General features: G+C 42.1%; 1 protein-coding gene across 11 annotated transcripts in view; it reads left to right on the top strand.

The window, feature by feature from the left end:
* Positions 1 to 1199: 1199 nt before the first annotated feature.
* NCOA2 (nuclear receptor coactivator 2) overlaps positions 1200 to 23422 on the top strand; it is a 253076-nt gene continuing 230853 nt past the window's right edge. For 5 of the 11 annotated variants that reach the window (XM_039841839.1, XM_039841838.1, XM_039841834.1 and 2 more), the window contains exon 1: positions 1464 to 1593. The gene's annotated coding sequence lies outside the window, so the exon portion shown is untranslated. Of the gene's footprint in view, positions 1276 to 1463; positions 1594 to 1833; positions 1957 to 2093; positions 2116 to 23422 lie in introns of those variants that run through there. The other 6 variants (XM_039841840.1, XM_039841837.1, XM_039841835.1 and 3 more) reach the window with 3 other exon arrangements.

The following is a 23422-nucleotide window of genomic DNA, read 5'->3' as shown; positions in this document are numbered from 1 at the left end:
CCCATTACACACCCACTCATACTCCCCAGTGCTAACACCTCGTTGTATCTCTCCAAGCGTTTTCTATACACACACACACACGTATTTTTTTTCCTAAATAAAATTGGTGGTTTCTCCACAAATTTGAGGTTGCAGACACCATTAAAAGCGTGGGCTTTGGAGCCCACCAGAACTGGGCTCGAATCCTCCCCAGCTTCCTGGCTGTATGACCCTAAGCAAATTACTTCTTTAAGCTTCATTTTTTTTTTTTTTAAATGAAGGCTAAAAATGGTAATTATTCCATAAGTCTTGAGGATCAAAATCTAGCGTGTATAAATTATTTAGCACAGAGTAAGTGTTCAATACACACTACTATTTTCTATGGCAAGTAACATTTCTTGTTATATGACTCAAAATAAGAAAATTTGTTAAATAAATGTTGCTCATTTTTCCGACTAATTATATCTAAGTTGGAAAGTACTTGCTTTTCCAAAGCACAAAATTGATCCGAGTAACATTTAAATGAGGGTTCTCCTCTAATTTCCGTGCTACTCTCCTGCGTCCCCCCAACATCACTTTCCGATGGTCTAGAAAGTGGACTTCCCAAAGTGGACTTCATTCTTGTGATTCATGTCGTGACAAGAATGCTCAACTAGGTTAGGTTTTACATTGTGCACTTTTGCTTTATCATGCAATCGCTGAGTGGCACCCCTTTACCTCATCTCCCGCAGTCGCGCCCCTCCATCCCCTATGGAGACAGGGCTGCAACAGGAGATGCCTGTCCTCGTAGGAACTGAAGGAGACTGGATGGACCAGGGGCGCCTCCAGGGCGCACAGCAGCGGACGCCGGGCTTGTGAGGTGCGCCCGAGGGGTGCGGGCTGCTAGCAGAGGGGCCCAGCCGGGACGCGGGCCGGGGTCTCCTCCCGGGCGAACCTGGCGCTTGGCGCTCTCGGATCTCGTCCGCGGGCATCTTCCCCGCCGTCTGCAGCCCCCAGATCCCACTGCCTTCACTCGGCAGCCCCGGCCTGTCCCATCCGCTCGCTTTCTTTTTTGGCACTGCCCTTTGCCCTCCCATGGAGTCATCTGTTTACTCTCCCTTCACTTCCAGTCACCCCTAGGTCACCCTCCTTCTACCACAGTCACCCATTTTGTCCCTTTTCCCCTCACTCTTCACCTCTTCCCGGGTCGCCTTCCCAGCGGACTCCGCCGACGGAGATGCTGCGGACTCCGCGGCTAGGGTCTGCTCCCCGGAGAACCCTCGGTCCACCTTTGCCCCCTCCTCGGGGGTGCAGGAGGCAAGTTTCCGCCCCGTCCTTTCCCCAGTGACAAGACTTGGCGGCGGCCACCGTCAGGGAGGCGGAGGGAGGGACGGCCTGGCTCCCGAGCCCCCTCCCCTGCTCCCGAGCTCGCGCGGTCTGTGTCTCTCTCCGCAAGTGCGGAGACGCGGAGGAGGAGGAGGAGGAGGGAGTTGGGGGAGGATCTCCATTGAAATAAACAACCAGGCAGCAGTTATTAACACGGGAACATGGCGGCCGCAGCCTCAGCCGCGGCTTCGGCGGCGAAGGTCAGCGCCGACGGCAGCCGGCACCTGACGGCGTGACCGACCCGAGCCGGTAACCGCGCCTTCTCTGGGGGCCGCGAGGGCGGGCGCGGGGCGGGCGGCGGGCAGGGGGCGTCGCCTCCCCCCCCCCGGCCGCGGCTGCCCTTCCTGCGCGGAGCCGGGCAGAGCGGGGCGCCGGCCGGAGGGCTGTTGTGTGTGCGGGGACCGCTGCCGGCGTGCGGAGAGCGGGAGTTGCATCCCGGAGGCGCCGCGAAGCTGGGGAGTTGGGGCTTGGGGGTGGGGAGGGCGGGAAGCGGCGGGGAGACGCGGAGTCCCTGGGAGAGAAAGGAGGCGCTCCAGCGCCGTGCGAGAGCTGGGGAGACGAGTCCCGGAGCGCGAGGCGGGCGGAGGCTGCAGCCCGCGGCGCCGGCGAGAGGTGAGCGCCGAGGCGCGGCGGGGAGGCCGGGGGCGCGGGTGCGGCCCCCGCCGGGGAGCGAGGCGCCGGCCGCGCAGCCGGGCGCGGGGTCGGCGAGGATCGAGGCTCCTGCCCCCTTGGGGGCAACGAGGCTGAGACGGGAAGGTGAATCCTGAGAAGGTGCATGCTTTAATGGAAACGCGGAGCGACTGCAGCGGAGGGTGGGAGCCGGACGAGGAGAGGCAGGACTCGGGAAGTGCTGGGGGTGTGTGTGAAGGTGAAGCGCGATGTCTGGGGCGGCCAGCGGGGTGAGATGCTGGGCGGAGGGGGGCCGCGGCCCGGCGGGCGGGCCGGGCCCGTGTCAGCGCCGGGGGCGGGGGGCGAGGGGCGCTGCGCGCCGCGGGCGGACGGGAAGGAGCTGCGGCGGGCGGGGCGCTCGGCCCGAGCTGGCCCGGCCGCGGTGGGGGCGGGGAGCCGGGGGCCGGACCGCGGCGGCGCCGAGCTGGGCTCGCCCCTGACTTAACTTTCTGGGTGCGGGCATGTGTGCCGGAGGCGCGCTGGGGCCGGGGCTGGGGGCGGGAGGCGGTCCGGGAGGTTCCGGGTTGGCTCGCCAGCGCCCCCTTTTCTCCCCCCCCTCCCCGCCCCTGAAGGGACAGGCCCTCCGGGCCCCAGGCGGGAAGCGGGAGGGGTCCGCTGGGCCGGCTCGCGACGGTCACGCCCCGGGCCCGGGGACACTTTTCTCTCGGGCCCTTGGGGGCTGCTGGGGGAGGGGAGCAGGGTCATCTCTGCGTGCTGGAGCTCCCTGCCCCCGGCCCCTCCAGGGAGTCCCAGAGGCGTCTCTTCCGAGATCGGGGGTGGGTCGCTCCCTGGTTAGATGGTCCCTCCCTCTTCCCCCTCCCCCTAGTGGTTTCCGGGGCCTGCGGGACCGAGGGGCGGGAATCGGGGACCCGAGCCCCTTGCACCAGCTCGGAGCTGGACTGGGCCTAACGCCTCTGGGTCTGTCACTGGAAGGGGAAACTTTCCCAAACCGGGGACTGAGCCTGAACATCCTCCTCCGCCACCTCGTCCTCTAATCCCACTCCCACTCCACCTCCTCCAACGCCTTCCCCTCCCACCGACCCGAATCTCACTGCGTGTGACTGATGGGTCTGTGAGCCAATCGAAGGCGGGGAGCTGACCTGCCGGGTGTGGATAAGCCAATCGTGAGGACCAGAGGAAGGAAGGGGGCGGGGTTTCTTCCGGACCAGTTGGAGCGGAGTTGCACGCGGGCGGGGGAGTCATGGAGACGCCAGGAGCTATCCACTCTGGTCCATCCTTAGTCACCCGCTCCTTGATCTGTAGGGTAGTGTCACTTACAGGAGCTCGGAGCCAAGGAGACACGAAGAGGTACACGAGATACTCTTATTTCTCTGGTACCACAGGAAACGTCTAAGACCCGCTGAGGTCTAAAGCCACTTATGATGTGGCAGTAACTCCGAGGCCCATTTCTAAAATGGCATATATTGTAGTAACCGTGTTCTGGACCTCAGCGTCGAGTTTACGTACCGAGGGTTATAGGAGTTATCTGTTTACCTCTACCTAAGTTTCCCTCAGCTACTCCAGCTTGAGGACAATGACATTTGAAAGGGTACTCAGAAAATGAATAGCCTTACGTCAGTTGATTATTGGGGACTGTAAAGTATCATTGTTTGTAATGGCTTCATTGGTTCCTTGTTTAATTAGACCGCCAATTCCCAAAGTGCACTTGAAAGTTCAGCATTTGGAGATGACATTAAAAAAAAGTTGTGGTTTAATAGTATGCATTTCTTTCTATTTTTTTTTTTACTCTTTCTTGAGTAAACAAAATGAAATTAGGAACCAAAGCATCTCTGTTTGAAACATAAAGCGTTGGTATTTAAGGAGCAAAGCTAGTCAAAGAATATTTGTCTACAGAAAAGTCTGAGTAAAATGTAGTTTGCCAGATTACTCCCACACAAAAGATTCTTAAAAATAAATTATTTTAGTTTTTTCTTAAACATTGCTGAATTGTATGCGTGTGGGTACTTTTCTGGTTTATGCAAGGTTAGGAGACATCTTTGGTGGTTTTGAGCTGTTGGTTGCGTTCAGCCTATTGACTTTCTCAACTCTTGACTTTTAAGAATAGAGAAGGTAGGTCTTTGGTTTTCTATAAAGATCACAGGTTGCTCCGCTGGAATAGTCGTCTTTTAAAAAGACAGCAGCTGCTACACTGCTGTGTGTGTGTGTGCTCCTGTTCTTTGTTGGTGAGGTTAGTGTACATTGACAGCAGTAAGGCTGCTTTTCTCAACTGGAATTTGCAGACTCTTTGGGAGTTTAAAGAATGAATAATGTTAAGTGGAGAATGAATCCATTCATTTTGCGATAAGTATCCCATGGATTTAACTAATCTTGGGGAATTTTTTTTTTTTTGAGGAATTTTGTGTACATGATATTTATCTTATCTATACTGGTTTCTCAAGCTTTCATTGGTATGGGATTATTAAGAAAGACTTGAAGGAGACTGTAGTTTTAGGGGACAGTACCACATCCTGCAAATGTGTTCTGTTGTAATATACCATTTTCAAATTTATAACGTGCGTTTCCGATTCAGTATAATTTTGAGTGTTCATTTATACAAAAATTAATTGCTTTTTTGCTGTAGCCCTTCAGGTGTTATCTTAGTGATAGAATAGTAAAAACCGTGAAGATAAAACAAACAGCTGCCAGAAGTAGGGAGTATGATAAATTAAACAACATTCAAAATTTGACAACATTCAAACCCCTCCGTCATTAGTTAATTTAGTTACTGATGGCCACCCGGAATTGTGCCCTGCTCTCTCTTTTGTATGCTTGAGAGCAACACATTATTTTACTTCATTATCTACAACAATATTTAAAAATGTTCTCCGATTCTTGGTGGCAGAGAGTAGCAAGTCTCCTAATGCCTGGCTAGGGGGAAAAAAAAAACCTCTCAAGCATATGGAGACATCTAGAAAAAGATGTGCATCGTCAGCTGTGATTCCATTGTGTGCTCTCAGGCTGGATCGGAGCCTTCTTCCTCTGGGAATTTCAGTCTTAACAGAGGAGTTCTCCGACTTTTAGATGTCAGGATACTGAAGCAGAGGGAAGAGAAAAGCCCAATTATGAATTTAATATTTTTTAGATAGTTTGGCTCTGATTTTAACCCTTCATTGGTTAAATACAATTTATGTGACTTTTGCTCAGTGTTAGGGAGCATCTTCCTCGAAATATAAAAGGTAAGGATCAGAGGGGGACTTGGGCGGTGGTGTGAGGGTACATAAAGGGGTAATTAATGCTCCTTGGTTGACATTATCTGTAGTTATATCGTATTAAAGCTCTCCAAGCTTCAGAATCAAGGACCTGTGAGCAGTGCTTTCATTACACAGCCAATATTTAAGGATTCAGTACCTTAGCTGTTTCAAATCACATCAGGTTAAAATGTGACCCATAAATTGACAGCTTGGATTTCTTAGAAAAAATTGTGTTGTGTTGAGTTTATAAGTGACTCTTTTATTTAGTCCTTAGAATGTTGGGTAGCAAAAAAAAAAAGAGGAGGAGTCTCTTTTAACAATTTTTATAGAAGATTAGTTTTCTGAAATGCACAGTGTCCTTATTTGTTATTTTGACCATTATTATGTTATGGTTGAAATTATATTTAAAAGCATAATTAATGCTTAGCTGTTTTTATGGCAGAACTGCTACTTAAGAAATCACTAGCTTTTCAATATTTTGTGTTTATAGTTTTGTTTGGTAATTATGTTATTACATGCTCTGTCAATTTTAAATTAAGGGACTAGGAGGGAGAAAATAAGTCACTGCTTTAAGGTATTGGTCTTTTATTACAGTGAATCATAAAACTAGCAGCAAATCAGCATCTTTTCCCCTAATGAAACAGACTATATTTACATACCAATAATGAAAACTATTTAAGGGCAAACAGAATGAAAACCAGTTTTTTTAAATACTCTTTCATATCTCAAGCTAATTTTACTTCTGCCTTGTTTGCTAAACAAGAAAGATATTCTTAATGTTTATGTTTATTTCTTTTTTGTTTGTTTGTTTTAAAGGCTTGTAGATGGGTTTATGAATTCCAAAGCATAGAAAGAATATTGTGTCTTATTACTCTTTAAAGTCTATTAAAAGTAATATCTGGAAAAGCTGTTAAGGACAATTTTATAAAGTACAGACCCTCAATTCAGATGGTATAAAGAAAATACATCCTTTATGGATTCTAGATGCTAATTTCTAAATAGAAATGAGAATGTGACTTTTGCAGATATTTTAGAAGCTGGTGTTTCCCTAGCTGTTGTAAAAACTGAGGCAAAACTAATTATGAAAAGGAATGGAACTCTTAAAGGTAAACTTACGCTATGAAGGTAACAAAAATTAAGAGACTCTCTGGTCTGCAGGTAGATCATAATACTCTTGGTTTTTTAGGGCAAAGATTTTATATGTTTACCCCATAAAATGTTCATCAGTGACCACATTTCTGGCTTCCAGTGGCTGTGATGACATAATGTGAGTGTGGAAATATTGATTCTAGGACAATTTTCGGTTGGTTCCCTAGTTGGAAATTTCTAGAGGAGAATTAAATAAGCAGAGGACCTATGGCAGTATTTTACTTAGCAACTTTTGAGGCTTTGGGGCATAGACTCTTAATTTTTAGAAAGAAAAAAGCTGCTTGTAGGAAGGAAATTATCAGCAACTAGTTAAAGGTTCGGAAAGAAAAAAATAATTTTTACTCTGGATATCAATTGACAGCTACATGGAGAATTGGTTAGCATATTAATTCTGGCAGAATTTATGCCTTATAGGCAGCCAATCATGAACGTTGAAGAGTTCCTGAGGGCCAACTTAAATCTCATTTTGGACTTTTTAGATCTTGTCTTTGCATTGTTGCCTTGTTTAACCATTGTTTCATTCATTTGTTCAGTTATTGAGTATTTGAGTGTCCCAGCTTTGGCACTTTACCCTGATCTACCAACTGGTGGTTGCTGGTGCCAGCTCAACACCAATAGGAATCCCCAATTTGAGGTGCAATGAGGAAGGAAACTTCATTCAGTGAGAACAGCTCAATAGTGTTACAGTTTACTTACGAGGCAGCATGACTGTGAGATGGCTCTGCTCTGGCAAGACTTAATTTGCTGTTTCAGCTCTTGCAGGGGAAACACTGTCAACTGACTTTAGTAGAAAGGGAAAGTAAGCTCTCCTAGACAGCGAGGGGAGCTGACTTATATAGAGAGAAGGCCCCACCCCTGGTCCCTGATTGGTTCATTCTCATGCAAATGAGGACTCCAAATCAGTTGCAGTTGATTGGTCCAAAAAGCACTGTCTTGATTGGTCAGAATGCAGCCACTCTGATTGGTCTGTGAAGGTGCTGATGGGGCTTTAGTTGAGCAGCTCAGATTAAATGGGGGAAAGCCTCAGCCTTCTTGGTTGAAGTACAGTTCCAGGAACTCCTTTCTGTAGGGTTGGCTCGGATGACAGGAACACAGTGCAGGTAGGCAGTTTAGTGCAGGCTTCTCCCTGAAGTGTGCCTTGTGTGGGAGGCCCCTGTTTCAAAATGGCTTCTAGGCTCTGTTTTTTTTAAAATTCGAGCCACCAGGAGTCTGTCTTAGTGGCTTTCTTCTTTCTTGGGGTCCACACAAACCATTACAAGTACAGTTATTAAAGGCGGGGGTACATAGAGTGGGTGATTCCTTTCTTTCTTTTATTGTCAAGAGAAGGCGGAAAGGGACATGGTGGCCTTAATATTCAATTTGCTTTGATACTAAAGATTTGTTCCTGTGTGTGTGTGTGTGTGTGTGTGTGTGTGTGTGTATAAAATTTTAATTATATAACGTTAGAAAATTCTACTTTGATTTGGGTTTGGGTTTTTTTCTTCCTGAAAATAGGATTATAATGTTTATAATAAGAAACGTTGCTAAATATTCTCTTGACTGATTAGCTTATAAGTTAAATATGTTTCCTTTAACGAAGGTATGAATATTTATAATTAGTTTTCTGTTTTATTTCCTTTGAAATAGTGTGTGGTCAGGACGGCGATCTTTAGTTAGTTGAAGGTGACAGTGCAAAACATCAGGGACTTTCCATTTCTGTGGATTATCTGTGCATTGTTGCTTAAAGGTGACGTATTCTGGGCCTTTCCGCCCTAGATCTGTAAAGGATGGAAAACTCCCTTGCACAGCCGTTCACAGGTGTTCTGTTATGGTTGTCCATTATTTAGATGTTAAAGTAGTTCCAACTTATCCAGTTTTGCTTTCCACAGTTTCAGCTACCCGTGGTCAACCTCAGTCTGAAAATATTAAATGGAAAATTCTAGAAATAAACAATTTAGTTTTAAATTGCGTGCCTTTCTCAGTAGCATGATGAAATCTCACAATGTCCCACACCATCCCATTCTGTCCCAGTCAGTACATTACTCATCTCATTGTCCAGCGTCTCCATGCTGGTCAGTCACTTAGTTGCCATCTAGGTTATCAGATTGACTATTCTGGTATTGCAGGGCTTGTGTTCAAGTCACCCTTATTTTACTTAATGATGGCCCCAAATAGCAAGAGTAGTGACGCTGGCAATTTGGATATGCCAAAAAAAAGCCATCAAGTACTTTCTTTAAGTGAAAAGGTGAAAGTTCTCTACTTAATAAGAAAAAAAAGTTGTATGCTGAGGTCGCTAAGATCTATGCTAAGAACAAATCTTCTATGTGTGAAATTGCCTAATTTATAAATTAAACTGTATCATAGGTATGTATATGTAGGGGAAAAACCAGTGTATGCTAGGTTTGGTACTACCTGTGGTTTCAGGCATCCACTGGGGGTCTTGGGACATATGCCCCACAGATGGGGGGGGACTGCTCTATGGGCTTTTTGAGTTGTGTTCCATTCTTTCAATTTTGTCACAATCCTGTAAAATAGAGGTTATCCCCATTTTTCAGAAGAAGATGAAGCTCAGAGTATTAAGTCATTGTGCCTCTGGGCAAAACTTTTGGGGAAAAATTAACCTCGAGAAATCATAAATATCAAAGGGAATGGTGAGTCTGAGCATGTCTTCCCTTTAGGAATCTGATAAGTAAATGTTTGCAGGCCTTTACAAGGCTCTCAGTCTAGTTTAGTTGTTTAACCCATAAAAAGGATGAATAGATTTGAATAGTTCCAGTCCTGTAAATCCTATCAGCAGGTATGTATGTCCTAAACCCTGCCTCAAGGTAGGCCTTATACAGGGACAGATGTTACTTACCTTAAGACCTACAGGTAAGTCTCTAGCTGTTTTAGGCCCAGTGTTTAACAATTCTTAAATTGCAGGATTCTTTCTTGTCTTTTAATTTTCACAAAATAAGAACTGTCATGGGTGAAGTAAAGACAGGTAACATTTATCGAGTGCTTACAGTAAACCTGGTGCAGGATCGAGATGGCCGTGTGGTATACTCTGCGACATTTCTCACTGTGATGTGATGACGATCTCATTCTTCTTTCACCATTCAGGAAGTGGAGGCATAGAGCTGTCACATAACTTGCCAAAGGTCACACAGCCAGACTACTGGAGAGGAATTTGAACCCAGGCAAACATTGTCTCTTAGCCCTGCCCCCTTAGCTTGTGTTCTTGTTAGCTGGATGGCTACACTTCCTTTCAGCAAATTGTGGATGTGTCTTATCCAGTGCTTTGTTGAGATAACACAGCAGTTCTCCACTAGGAAAGGAAAAATGGGTAGGAGTGTATTTTGAAAAAGCCTATTCAAGTTGCCTATTGTTTCTTACAATAAAAAGCTCAGAAAATAAGCTCAAGAAAACTTGATTGGGGGCGGGGTAGGCAGAAAATAGATTGAGAGAGCACTGTAAGGGATATAGTTTTAGAGGATGAAACACTGATGTAGATATTTGGTTTCTTATTTATTTAAAATATATTTAATTATAACATTTAACTTTAAGACGGTGATTGTGTGATGCATGTTTTGCAGATTTTTTGCAGTCTATGTAGCATGGATGACGTGGTGTTGAGATATTGTAGTCCAAAAGAAGGCTGATAATATATTCAGTCATCTGACTTGTGCTCTGCTATTTGTGGAATTCTGTCTGCTCAATTGTTTGCAGGGAGCGAGGAGAGCTTTCAGGGAACTCTTGCACCTTCGGCACGTGTGGGATCAGCGTATCCTGCTTTTAGTGTTCCAGCTGCTGAGGGCTGAAAAGCTGTTGGCACAGATGAAAATATAATGCATGATATTTTCTGTTACTCATTTAGTATGTCCATGTGAAATGTGATCCCTCATCTCCAAGGCTGGACTCGCAGAGTGTGAGTGAGTTCTGGAAGTTCCTGTTGGTGCTGACTGGTCTCTGCCCATGAAGTACCTGTCTAAATGAGGATTGTCATTTCTGGCAGATGATTTCTGCTAATGCAGTCAGCTCACAGTGCAAACATGAAATGACTTCCCTTGCCTTGGGTGTTACAGTAGCATTTGTAAGAATATTTAATATTAAGTTAGATAAAAATTTCTAATTCCATTGTTAATATGTAGCATTTGTAAGAATATTTAATATTAAGTTAGATAAAAATTTCTAATTCCATTGTTAATAAAGCTTTCAGTTATGTAAATTAAAAAATTTCAACATGTAAATCAAAAAATTGTATTGCATATCTTAGAGGAACCTATACCTTTATTTGAGTCATTTCTTGGTATCAATAGAGTCAGACTAAATGGAAAATTTAGATAGTTATATGGATAAAAATGTTTTTTAAAGACATTTTTAATGTGCTTCAATGTATATTTTAAAAATAGAATTATTCATAAGTACGTTTATTAGGTAATCACCTTTGGTTATTGTTGACACATAGGTACAGATTCTTTCACCTATATTTTTAGATTCCTAAATAAAGAATACGGATATTCTTTATTAAAAATCTGAGCATCAAGGATGTATGACTTTCTACAAGTTTAACATAATAGTATTCTTGAAATTATGGAAGCTGGTTTTGATAGTTATGGAGGCAGACGGTGGGGCTTTGTGCGGGTGCTGAGGTGATTCTGCTGTGCCGTACCTGCTCCCTCGTGCCTGCGGCCTGCCGTGGATGTCTTGTTGGGTGTTCTATGCATTGAGACTAAGTCCAGCATGGCTCAGTGCTTTGAAGTGAGGATGGAAAGATAAATAATTTGGGTATAAGTCTTTTGTAGACTTCTCTCCCCTGCCTCCTCTAACCTTCCCTGACTTTCCCAATTTTTTTCTTAAATTTGGAGATAAAAGATGGGTGTAGTAAAGGCAACACAATCAAGATTGTGGGAAAGTCTTTTATGATCATTAAGGATTTCACATATGATCGCGATCTGCAGTTTTCCTCTTTACCAAACAGATTTGCTCTGCTAACTGCACTTAGAGAAGCTAGTTGTTTGTTAAGTAAGCCGTTAGGTTGAAAGCAGATGACTTAGCACAGACACAGCACGGGATTCGGCAGACTTGTTGGAAGTTAGTCGGCTGCTGGACAACGTTGCCATCCAGCTGAGCCTGTTGTCTAGTGGGACTGAGTATTACATTCCCTGGCTTTTATGCGTATTATCTCTCCCCGGTTTTAGGATGTCATCACAGATTCTCTAGTGTTAGATGTCTTGAAAGTGTTCATTAGCATCAAATGGTCGAAATAGTATAAGTTGGAAATAGTAAGATTCGTTAAGATTGGTGAAAATTGTGACCAAATTCATAAAGCCTTAGGAATGCCTGCCTCTGGAGTTTTTGGTAATGTATTATGGTATTTTAAATTTCTATAATTCTATTTTGAGAATTATTTTGTGTGTAGGGTTCTTGTTGCTGTTTTAGGTAATACTGGTATTTTGATTCCTTAAGGTTTTTCTGTAGAAGTATGATATAAAATGTTTATTCCATTAAAAAATGTCATTTTATTCTTGCACCACCAGAGTCTCTGCTAAATAAACAAATAGTAAGTATATATAATGGAGCGTAGTGAAGCAATTGGAATTACATAAAGATCTTTCATTTTTGCTATACTCCTTTCATTTTAAGCAAGAGGTGTATATAATTAATTAAGAATTATAATAATGAATAAGAGACTTTAAGCTATTAGATATAACATGAGAAAATGACATGCTATTCATTGTGAACTGAACATGTTAACAGTGACATTTGATAGTGACAAAAGTCAACAAAATGCCAGGACATAGAAGGACGGTAGAAAGCCAAACTGGAACATTGTCCTTCTCCGGTAAAGGACACTCACATAATAACAGCGCGTTCTCATCGTCATTGGTGATCTCATTGTAGTAGTGGATGTACTAACTCGGGAAAAGGCATTCAGGAGAAAAGAGCCAGGAGATGACGGGAACCCCAGGTTTTGGCTCCGGGCAGCAGAGGCTTGAGCGGCAAGGGGCTGGGCCCGGGCACATCCGGCTTGGCCCTGCATGCGGTCTGTGGGGCGAGCTGGGTGGGACTCCTGCGGGGATCATGATTCACTAGGAGAGGCCCTCAGCTGCTCCCTGCTCTTCTCACTGTCACTGTCACTGGAGGCAGTCACCGACCCCCTGGTGGGGAAGGAAGGGGTGAGGAGTCTGGAGAGAGCCTGTGGTAGATGGCGCACGGGGCGAGTCCCAGTGGATTGAGGTCCCAAGATGTCCGCTTGCGCCCCAGTGGCCTGCGTCAGGGTTGCCTGCCATGGCTCTTGTGTATGGAGTCTTCTGATCTGTGTCCTTAATTCTGGGACAGGAGGCGGGTACTAATGGCCTGCCCCCTCCGGGCACCCCTGAGCCCCACAGTCCTTCATCCCATGCACTGTGTTCCCAGACTGAACACGTGGGGGATTTTTTTCCCTTTTTCAGTGGGAAGTGAGGGGACTCTTCTACCCAAGAACACATAACAACCAAGGAAGGCAAGGGAGGGGCTTCTGGGCTTGTGCTGTTCCGGGACTGAGCCCCTGCCTCGCCTGGCTTGGCCGTGAAGGAGGCGCGGGGCCTTCTCGCCGAGCGGCACTGCAAACCCTTTTCTGTTCCCTCCTTGAGCAGGTTCCAGGTGGGCTTCAGGTGTCTCCAGTGGCTCCAGCCCAGTTTTTCTGGGCCTGCCTCATTTTTTCGTAAATGTTTACTCTCTTTGAGAAAGGGATTAATCGAGTGTATAATGGGGGAGGGGCGGGCAGGCATCAGAAAGAAACTGGAGGTGGCCTCGAGTTGCTGTGTTGAATCTAGGCTAAGGAGGTTGGGACTGTGCAGAAGGAAAATATCGACACAGAGGAATTAGCCTTGACTTAAACCTCTAGGAATGAAGGTATGTACAGAATAAATCCAGGGGAGCAGGTACATGTAAAGGTTTTTGAGGATGTACTGCTTGTTTATCAGCTTTATCAAACCGAGCGGTCACCTTAGAGTACTTGTGACTTTGAGTGGATTAGACTACTTACAGATGTTTTGGGAAAGATTTAGATAAATATATTGAGCATTAGTTCGTAACATGTTAGTAAAGAAAATTAGAATTTTTGATGTACATTCTTTGGAGTTTAATATCATGGAGAAAAACCATGAACTAAAACACCAGCATTAAAATTTGTCTGTCTTTTGGGTTCTATAAATAAGTCTAAAGTGATGATATGCATTGGCTTATTGTCTGACTAAAACAGGTATAATAAGAAATTGTACCTGCTTTCTTATTGGTTTGCTAAAATTGGGTAAATGGTAAGGATGGAACATATATGTATATATTTATATATTTCTGTCATTCATTTTCCTCCTCTCAAACAGTATACGGAACAGCTTAAACGCTTTCTTTTTTAAAATATATTTTGGACTGATTTAGGGAAGTCTCCTTCCGTACTCTAAGTCATTAATAGACCGATGTTCCCTGAATATCCCTTTTATAATAATACAGTTCCCCACTCACTACCAAACGACATTTCCAAACACGAATTAGTTTCGTCACAAACCCATTTTTCCCTGGTTCAGCCGCTGTGCCTCAGTCTGTTCTTCCCGGCTTCCCGTGAGCACGTGTTGCTTCACATGCTCTTTGATTTGCCTAGAGAAAACTAATGTTATTCTAAAATTTAGGAAGCAGTCATTGGAAATAAAACTATTTGGGAGTTTATTTTACTGATCTCAGTTAATAGCAACATATATAATCAATCAAAGAGATGCGGACTAACTATTATTCAAAGGTTGCTAGTAATAAGTTGCTCGTTTACATTGATCACGCATTTTACAAAAATACGTGTGGAAGGCCACTTACCTTCAAATTAGAAACAGTAAAATCTTAAATTTTTGGCTCTGTGGCTTCAGTAAAACTGAATATTTTTTATACCCAGACTTATTAAATTTTCCCCTGCAGAATATTTTGACACTGCGGTGAGAAGAGAGATTAATAATTTCAGTTTATAGTGGAAAAAAGAGAAAAAAGGTAAAGAAAACCTTGGGGAAATTCGGTAGTTCTGGAAAAGTAATAAAACAAAACCAAATACAAAGAAAGTATGCCGGGATTGGCACTTAAATACTTCCTTTGAAGAAGTGATAAAAAAGAGAACAGAACTGTCACTTTGAAGGGCTGATGTCTCTCTAGATAAAGTAATGAAATTCTACAGCTATCCAAAGAGGAAAGCCCTTACAGTCCACACATTAGTGTATTTTGTCGTAACACCTATAAAAAATATTCTCAATATTCTCCCTAAATTTCTTCTCAAACAATAATTCTTGTTTCGTGGGATCACTGTATTTGTAGAATAAGTCAGAAGGCTGTTTATCTGTCCTCTATTAACATTATGTCACCAAGCAATTGTATATTAAGTAGTAGAAACAGTATACAACTCTGGTAGAAAGGCAGGGGGATGCTTTGTGATATGTAGTGTCATATATCCCTTTTCCTTAGCTCCCATGACGCTTCAGTAACGTGGAAAGAAGAGTGGCTAAATAACCTTCAGCGCTGTATATGCTGTCTTCCTCTTCCTCACTGTGTTTGTGTGTATTGGATGAACTGTTTGAAAGTAAGTTACCGATGACCCTTTATCCATAAAGTCCTGTCTTAAGACAAAGTCTTTATCTTATATAACCACACACAGTACAACTAGTAAACCTAAGAAAACTAATATCAAATATCAACCCTCTGTTTTAATTTTCTCAGTTGTCCCCAAAATGTCTGTTACAGCTTTGGTTTTCAAACCAGGATCTAATCAAAGTCACTCATTGCATTTGGTTTTATAGACCCTTTTAATATGAAGCAGTCCTAATTATTGTTTTTCGTTTTCTTTAGACATTGACTTTTTTTTTAAAATGCTTACTATTTTTAATTACATTTTTAAATTGTGGTAAAATTCATATGAAATTTCTAGCCATAACTGTTTTAAGTGTAGAGGCCAGTAGTGTTGAGTGCATTCATATTGTGCAAACAACCTTTTCAGTGTTCAGACTTTAGTTTCTTTAGAAGTGTTAGGAAATTAAATGGTTAAATATGTTAATAAATTCGATCAGGGCTAAAGAAAATCATAACCTTTGAGAACTTATTTCTTGAGATATTGGCATTTTAGGGCATTTTCGTGACACATGCTCCTTCTGAAGTCTCTTTTAGAACTGACCTAGAGGTACTTTCTACAAGTATACTGTAAGGGGATACCCCTAATGCTGCTGTGAGGGGCGCAGATACAGAGGTCAGACCTGCCTGTGAGGATGTCAGAGTTTTGTTTTGCTAGAAATTAGCAGACTTCTGTTTTAGGCACAGGAGGGGTGTTGAGATTGAGATGTTAATTTTGTAGCCCACTTGGCTAATAGAAAGCTTTTATTCAAACATTTATTTCTTTGGAGTAACATTGTAGAGACAGGAATTTCCTTCGTGTTTTGGAGTATGGCAGCTGAGTTTCTTGAATACTTGACTACACCTTAACTTCAAATTTGAAGGTTTCTATTTCTTTTTTCTTTTTCTTTGCAGTGTCTCCATTTGTTCGCCTTTCTGATTTTCTTACTCCCAAATGATTTCTAGTTTCTTTACTTCCTTTTTAATCTCCTCTTGTCTTCCCTTCTTTAGAACCTTATTAAAGTATAGTAGAGCCCTGTCTTCCTTCATGAATCACAGCGGATATCTGGAGTTCATTCTCACTTTGAGAAATGGAGTAAAAAGGTAAATCATTCACAGGTGTGCAGTGTACACTGGCGAGGTTAGTCTCGCCTACCTAATCCAGTGGAAAAGTAGTAATTAAATTCTTAATATAGATCTAAGATCCTCAGTGTAAGAGTCACGGGTGGAAAAGACACTAGCACTCAAAGAAAACAAGAAATAACAAGAATTTTAATAACCCCAGAGTAAGTCTCAGCTTGAAACTTTTCGGCTTTAGGGGGAAAAAAAAGACAAAAACTGAGGCTGTCTTCTTTTAAAGTAATATTCTTAGAGGTGGAACCTTGTTAGGCTAATAACCATGAATCATACTCTGAACTTTACTGGATGGGACAGAGAAATAGCCACCCCCCAACAATAAAAGAACAAAACAGAACGCAACATGCCACTCAAGAAGAATGCAGATATTATCGTTACTATTTAAACTGGGAAATCATACACTTAGGAAATAGATAAGAGGCATCAAGAGTGTCACACAAAGTGGGACTGTACATGGGCCTTTTAACAAATCTGGACAATTTTAAGATGATTAGAATTTAAAATGAAATGACTCAGAAGTCTCATTTTCTGTTTTTGTTTTTTTTTGCAAAACTTGAAATGTCTTACAGGCATTCTAGTTGATATCCTCCTTGTTCTTGTTATTCTGTACATATTGCACTGATTTTTAAAAAATGTTGGCATGTATTGGAGAGGGTTGGACAGATGCATCGTGGTTGTTTTCTAAGTGGTTTTGTGCTATGTCCCAAATGGTTATGGTAACAGGTTGGATCAGTGGGGAGGAAGGTGCTTCAAGGTTCTGAAATGTAACCAAGGCAGGGACATTGAGGATAGCTGGTAGGGGTTGAGGGACAACAAAAATAATATAAGGAAAGTGATATTATCGTGAAACAGTGACTGTATAAAACCTTCAGAAAATGAGGTCTGGTGTATCTCATTTTTCTGCTTCTGGTATTCATTCCTTTGAGCACCTCAAATATTAAAATTAGTCATTTAGAAAAAAATACTTTAAAACACACGGTATTTCCCTGTGTTCTAAATGATTTGGAATATGCTTAAAACTCACTGAGACCCGTGTGATCTTTTCAGATATTGACCTGTCTGTCCCCTAAGTAACTGTGAACCCCGCACCAGGGAGCATTAGCCCCTGGGTTTTCCCTTTTCCATCTCTCTTCGCTGGTTACTTTTTGTGTATATGTGGTATGTTTTCAAAGTAAAAAATATTTTTTAATAAGAGTCTCTTTTCTCCATTCCGATTTTCTACACTTTATCTGCTGTGGGTTTGGAAACCTGATAACCAGGTTTGTTTATTGTTTATTCAGCAAAAACCTAATGAGCGCTTCCTATGTACCAGTCATTAGGAACACAAAGATCGAAAAAGAAATGATCCCTATCCTGGAAGATCGCACAGTTTAAGGATGAAAAGAGACATGTGGACAAGTAATTACAGTACAGCATATGCATTAGAATAGAAAATTATATGGAGAGGTCTAGACAGATATTTTATAGGAGCAAACAGTTCATATTGTGAGGTGAGGAAAAGCTTCTTGGCAACTGTAGTGTTTGATTCCAGCCTCAAAGGCTGATTGAGATTTTGTCAGAGAAGAGAAGGCATTCAAGAGACATGTGCATAGGACGAAGATAGAAAATATTTGTGTGTTCTTATTTCTTCTTATATGCACTTTTAATAAGATTTACGTGAGAATCTGAGAATTCTTATCTGTAAAGCTAGTGATCTTTAGAGCACAGAATTTGGAATATTTGTTTTAAAATGTTCAGAAAGTAGTTTTTCATTTTTTTGTCTCCTTTTCATTTCTCGCTGTGTTCTGCATTAGGGAGTTCCATTTACTGTTGCTGCATAATATACCACCTAAAACTTGGTGGCATTGTGCTCACAAATGTGGATAAGGATTGGAAAATGTGTGTCATGTGTGTTGTGTTGGACACAGCTAGGAAGACTCAAAGACAGGGCCGAGTCAGCCGCTAAGAGTCAACTGAAGCCTTGCTCACTTACATGCCTGGCTTTTGACGTGGGCCGTTGGCTGGGTTATAGGCTAGATGACCTATAGGTGGCCTCTCTGTGTACCTGCTTGGGCTTCCTCACAGCATGACAGTCGGGGTTCAGAGAGTGAGAGTTCCAAGGAAGTGGTGTCTCCTTTTATGACTTAACCACAGATGTCACATAGGGTCAAGCCTTAGGCACAAGCCTCCCAAATCCAGATTCAGCATCAGTCGGGAACATGGGTCCCAGCTTTCATTGGGAAGGATGTAACAGTCGGAGTTAGAAGACGAGCACGTGGGCTGGGAGGTTGTGGTCATCTTTGAGGACTGTCATCAGGTTGATGGAACCAACAACCATCACAGGCTAAGTTGTAGAAAGATGAAGTGTTACTGTCCTTTCCTTTAAAATAAGAGAAGAGGAAGGAGGAGTTACTATTTCTGAGGCAGATGAAGTGATTCAATATGAGATATAATGAGCAGCGGTTCTTTAGTTCCACAATAGACACTGTTCTTAAACTGTAGCTAATGGGCTTTTAGTTGGACATTAAGAAGAACTTTCTGATAAAAACTTACAGGCTTTTTTTTTTTTTTTAACTAAGGTGAGTTTGTACGATTTAAAAGTTTAGTAATGATTAAGTATATATTGCCTATGGATTGGACCTGTCACTTTGAACAAGTGATTTAATGTTTCTGAGTCCTAATTTCCATTTTTGTTGAATGGGGATTATAATACTTGTTTGCCTCACAGAGCGGTGAGGATCAAATAGGTTTTATTATTAATGAAGCCAGAATGAATCAGATGATTTTAAAGAAATCTTCTGGTAAAGGATGTTTCTCACTAAGAAGGATTGCATTACATTAGTTAATCTTTCTAAAATATGTCTTTAAAATTTTAAAATTCTAAAATTATCTTTTTTTTTTTGCAAATAGAGAAAAATGTGACCTCTTTCTATTATTTTTCTTTCCTATTCATATGTTTACTGTGCGATTAAATGATAATGACATAATTTTTGGACTGTTTTACCAGAAACATTTCTAGGAAGTTATCCCTGTAAGCCACTCACAACATGGGTAATAATTAACACAGTCCCCTCTAGAAGACCAGATTGGCACCACTTCAGCAGGTCATGCTGTCGATGAGGCAGGTTTTTGTTAAGAAACATGCTGCTTGTCATGTGCTGGGAGCATGGATGTCAGAATCTTTATTTAAGTCTGTAGCCCAAACTTCAGAGTGCCTGAATTGTCTACCTTGCTTATCAAAATGGAAAGTCCACTATTTCTTTGAGATTTCTTTTGGATCTCTGCTTTTTTAAAGATTCTTCAAGTGACCCTGATAGATACGGTGGGGAGCTAGGCTTGAAGGTCCCCTGATCCAGGTGCTGAGTAGAGGCCAGGGCATGGGACCCTCCATCCCACTCGGAGTGCCAGTCATCTGAGAAGTAGAGGGTTGGAGACCAGCAGCGTGGAGATGACTAGGCAAGGCTATCCATCACCTTTCTGCGTGCACCATTTCAGCTCACTCTAATGTATTCATAAACTCAGTAGCAGAAATATAAGAAAACCGTACACTGAAGTAACTAATGATATTTTACGTACTACTAGCCACAGACTTGTCTATGGAAAAGGCATTTCAATTTTCAGGATGAAATGAAAGTAAAATCTTTCAAGATCTTGTCATTAGTTTTTCTTCCTAGTCACTGTTATAAAATGATGTCAGCGAAGGGTGGAAAGATTGTAAAATCTTAGAGAATCTACTAATGATTTGTGGAATGTTCTGTTGTAAGATGCTAATAGAATGTACCGGTAAACAGTGGAGTTCCTTGATTATAGGAGGGTTTTGTTTGTTGGTTTTTTAGTTCTGTGACGTTAGTTTGAAGTAGCACTAAGAGCTGCGCTGTCCGGACTGTGGTCTACCTCCATCACTTGAACGAGTGTGACTTTGTGCCCCAGTTTCCTTAAATGTTCCTGAAATGAAAAGAGTCACTCACACTATAATAGTCAGGATACGTTATAAACTGTTTTGTAATTATCAACTGTATAGAGTAAATGTTCTATTACTCTGATTACAGAATGAATATTAATATAGTCACATAGCATTTTAGCACCTCGTAGGTCATCTTCAGCGGTTCGCAATGGGTGGGGGTGGAAGAAAGGACAAAGATTATTTGAGGTATCATTTAGTCTACCTTGTTACATCCATGTGGTTCCGTGGAGTTGAAGGTGAAGCTGATAGTGTTGTTTTATGCAGAAGATTGAGAGGAGGGTGATTTAAATCAGGCTTTGGACTGGCGCCGCGTGGTCTGTTAGGACCCGGGCTGCACAGCAGGAGGTGAGCGGCAGGCGAGTGAGCGAAGCTCCGTCTGTATTCGCAGCCGCTCCCCAGCGCTGGCATCACCGCCTCAGCTCCCCCCTCAGCTCATCAGGCATTAGATTCTCATGGGACCACCTAGCACCTGGTGCCAAAAAGGTTGGGGACCATTGGTTTAAATCAATAAAGTTAAAGCTTCTTATGTTTTAGAAACCCTTTGGAGAGTATTTAAAAAACTAATCAGAGGTAGCAGATCATTTTAATTATATTGAAAATATCAGAAAAATAAAGTACATAAAATTCACATTTCATTAATCTGGGAGATTGAATGCTTGTTCGACATCTAAGTGTTGGTCTTGGAACTGGACAATAGTATTCTCTACAAAGAGATTATACTTAGGTTTTTCAAAGAAATATTTAATAGGACCTCAGTGTTGGAATCATTTGTCTGGTTTTGATTATAATTTAGAATCCCTTTTGAGAAAATTACTGCCTAAGATTTGAATTTTTTTTGACTAATTTAGAATGTGGCTTAATATACAATAATTATTTCCGAAAAAAATGAAGCTCATGCTTAGAATAGTTGGACATAATTCACCGAAATCATTTTATGTTTCTTGGAGCTTGAATATAATCCTGTAAGTAGAAGCTACGAAACCACTTGAATCACCAAGGAAAGCAAGTCTCTTCAGCTGTCCTCCACCTCAGTGGTCTTCATTGTATAGTTTAATTAAATCCGATCAGCAGTAGGAGTTTTCCATAGGGATAAGTTGGTTTTCTGAATTTTTTAAGATCTGGCCTGTTCCATAGATAAATTCTCATTTCACAAATCATCATGAGGATGCCTGTATTCAGTCGTGTTTGCCTGCAGTTACTACACAAATGGAGTTCACCGGCTTACCCAGAGACGATGGGAAACTTAATATAGCTAAATTCCCTATGGGGGGATTTCTAGATCCACAGGGAAAGATGAGATAGTGAGATAGAGTAACCAGTGAAGAACATTGAGAAGCTGCTCCGTTCATGAAGTTCAAAGGAATAAATGCCTCCTCTTACTAGTAATGAGCGAAGCATTTGTGAATATCGAAAGGAAATTTCTAGGATGATCGTAGTCCATCTCTACATATAGAATAGAACCATTTAAAAATATTTGGTTTTTAAAGGAGTCCGATTTAAGTATGATTTATAAATCTCAGTAGCATACTTTAGACTGATACCGTTACTTCTGGTCAAGCTTCTGACCATGTGTTTACCTTCAGTGAATAAATTACAGGTCAGGGGGCTAAAACAGAAGATAGTGATTTCAGGTCTAGCTCCTCCTTGGTGAGAATTTTTCCTTTTAAGTCTGATTGTTGCACATTCACATAGCAAATAGTATAACCTTGTCAAATGACAAGATGAAAACAGCTTAGTAACGAGTGTGATGTCCTTTATCCAAGGGAAGACAGTTGATGGATTGGGGGCACATAGTGCCCCACGAGCAGAGGAGCCCTCTTCCCAAGGGATTTTGGGCAAGAGCAAGTTTTGTAGAGCGTGGAAGAGGTAACATGGGAACAGGGCGGGACGGGTGAGGAGGTCGGCATTTCTTTGGAAGGCCAGCGGGTCCTGTATTCTAGGGTGAGGTAAGCAGGCTCAAGCTGAGTTAGAGGGTTATGAATGGTGTATGGTAGGCTCCCCTGACAGGTGTTTCCTATAGACTCAGGCTGACTTAGGTTTACATTCGTGGTGTAGGCCAGGCCGCTAGGGTGGCTTCCAATTTTGTGGGTCCCCATATATGGATCAGCTTTATCAATCTCATTCACCACCTAGCCCCCTTTTCATCTCCCACGTTTCTGGAAGAGCACACCTGTGAACACAAGCATCTGAAGGAACTGTCATGCTCAGCGCACTCGGTCTTCACTTTTTCAAGTAGACACCACTGCACTGATAAGAAAAGTCACTGTCTTTCTACCATTTTCCTTAATTTTTCATATTTGTTTTAAATCTAGAAATAGGAATATTTATTAGTAAGTTAAGTGAGCTATGCAGTCGGAGCCGTGGAGACTGTGGAGTGCCATCTGTGTAGTTTATGATGTGCCATATCAACTCACATTTGAGCTTTTAGCAGGAAAAGTGACATAAAATTGCAGAACATTATTATTAACACAGCTGATCCTACAGTGAATCAGAGTGAGAAAATGAATCTCTGGGGAACAAACTGCGTTTCCATGTCAGTCGTATTAGCCCTTCTGGAGCACGTGATATCATTTAGTAATTTACCAATTGGTACGCACCATTTTGCGATCTTGGTATGTTGAAAAAGAAATACGTCCACTCTCTGACTTGGATCAGACTAATTTTTACAAATAGACTGTACTTTTCATTCTGAATAGATAACGGATGTGCTAACTTCCTTCCCTGGTTCATCTTCTAGGATTCCTGAGCAACAATATCTAATAGCTGCATTTCGTATTCTAGATATTGTTGGTGGACCTGGAGCAACAAATACTTAAGCTTTTCCAACATAGAATATTAGTGTGTCCTGATCTTCCATGATTTCATCACACTGGGGCCACGGCCTCTCTGTTCCTTTTCTTCCTTGTTGAAACAAAACAAAATTATGTACCAATTTTTTTGTAGTTTTATGGAGATTTAATTGACATATACCATTTTATTAGTTTAAGGTGTACGAGAAAATTCGATATACGTATATGTTGTAAAATAATAACCACAGTAAGTGTAGTTAACATCCATCATCACATAGTTACAAATTTTTTCTTGGGATGAGAACTTTTTAAGATTTATTCTCTTAGCAGTTTGCAAATATACTTTGCAGTATTATTTACTATAGTCACCATGCTGTACAGTACATCCCTGGAACTTATTTATCTCATGACGGGATGTCTATACCTTTTGGCCACCTTTACCTAGCTCCCCATTCCCCCCGACCCTGCAACTACCAGTCTGTTCTGTTTCAATGAGTTCATTTTTTTTGATTATACAGATAAGTGAGATCATATGGTATATGTCTTTCTGTATCCAACCTGTTTCACTTAGCGTAATGCCCTCAAAGTCTACTCATGTTGTTGCAGAGTTGCAAATGGCAGGA

This window comes from Pteropus medius, unplaced genomic scaffold, assembly GCF_902729225.1.
Source record: "Pteropus medius unplaced genomic scaffold, Ma_sr-lr_union100, whole genome shotgun sequence".
Taxonomy (NCBI): Eukaryota; Metazoa; Chordata; class Mammalia; order Chiroptera; family Pteropodidae; genus Pteropus; species Pteropus medius.
This window is presented reverse-complemented; position numbering and strand designations above follow the sequence as displayed.